The sequence below is a fragment of the Arachis duranensis genome, chromosome 5 (assembly GCF_000817695.3).
Source record: "Arachis duranensis cultivar V14167 chromosome 5, aradu.V14167.gnm2.J7QH, whole genome shotgun sequence".
NCBI lineage: Eukaryota > Viridiplantae > Streptophyta > Magnoliopsida > Fabales > Fabaceae > Arachis > Arachis duranensis.
In genome coordinates this window covers 76,553,153-76,554,800 of record NC_029776.3, presented here as the reverse complement: position 1 = coordinate 76,554,800, position 1,648 = coordinate 76,553,153, and positions in this window count along the sequence as shown.

Below are 1,648 nucleotides of genomic sequence, written 5' to 3'. Positions count from 1 at the left end.
GAGCTATCATGAAGCTGAATGCCAAGTTGTTTGGTAATGAGACTTGGGAAAGTGAACCTCCCTTGCTCATTGGTGAACTAGACACCTGGATTCAGAAAATTTTACCTCAAAAGAGACAAGATCTTGGCAAGTTCTTAATACCTTGTACCATAGGCACCATGACCTTTGAAAAAGCTCTATGTGATCTGGGGTCAGGGATAAATCTTATGCCACTCTCTGTAATGGAGAAGCTGGGGATCATTGAGGTACAACCTGCCTTGTTCTCATTACAATTGGCAGACAAGTCATTAAGACAAGCTTATGGAGTAGTAGAGGACGTGTTAGTAAAGGTTGAAGGCCTTTACATCCCTGCTGATTTCATAATATTAGACACTGGGAAGGAAGAGGATGAATGCATCATCCTTGGAAGACCTTTCCTAGCTACAGCAGGAGCTGTGATAGATGTCAACAGAGGTGAATTAGTCCTTCAATTGAATGGGGACTACCTGGTGTTTAAGGCACAAGGCCATCCCTTTGTGACAAAAGAGAGTGAGCATAAAGAGCTTCTCTCAGTTCAGAGTCAAGAAGAGCCCCCACAGTCAAACTGTAAGTTTGGTATTGGGAGGCCACAACCAAACACTAAGTTTGGTGTTAAGACCCCATATCCAAACTCTAAGTTTGGTGTTGGGACTATACAACATTGACCTAATCACCTGTGAGGCTCCATGAGAGCCTACTGTCAAGCTAATGACATTAAAAGAGCGCTTGTTGGGAGGCATTATTTATCTAATTTTTATTTTATTTTATTGTTCTTGTGTTTTATTAGGTACATGATCATGTGGAGTCACGAAAAAAAAATATATAAAAATTAAAAACAGAATCAAAAACAGCAGAAGAAAAATCACACCCTGGAGGAAGACAAACTGGCGTTCAACGCCAGTAAGGAGCATCTGGCTGGCGTTCAACGCCAGAACAGAGCATGAATATGGCGCTGAACGCCAGAAACAAGCAACATTCTGGCGTTTAAATGCCAGGAATATGCCTTGAGAAAAGCTGGCGCTGAACGCCAGTAACAAGCATGGAACTGGCGTTCAACGCCAGAAACATGCTACACATGGGCGTTGAACGCCCAGAACGTGCATCATCTCGGCGTTTAAACGCCAGAATGGTATGCAAAGGCATTTTGCATGCCTATTTGGTGCAGGGATGTAATTCCTTGACACCTCAGGATCTGTGGACCCCACAGGATCACCTCAGGATCTATGGACCCCACAAGATCATCTCAGGATCTGTGGACCCCACAGGATCCCCACCTTACATATTCCCACCTTACCTCCTAATCCTACAACACTCTTCCCCATGTCACACTTCCCAACAACTTCAATCTCTCTTCCCAATTACCCTCTTCACCACTCGCATCCATCCACTCTTCCCCATAAACCCCACCTACCTTCAAAATTCAAAAACACTTTCCCACCCAAACCCACCCTATATGGCCGAAGCTACCCTCTCCCCTTTCCCTATATATACCCTTCCATTCTACTTCATTTTCACACAACACAAACCCCCTCTTCTACACCTTGGCCGAAACACCATCTCTCCCTCTCCTCCATATTTTCTTCTTCTTCTTCTTCTCTTCTTTCTTCTCTTGCTCGAGGGCGAGCAATAT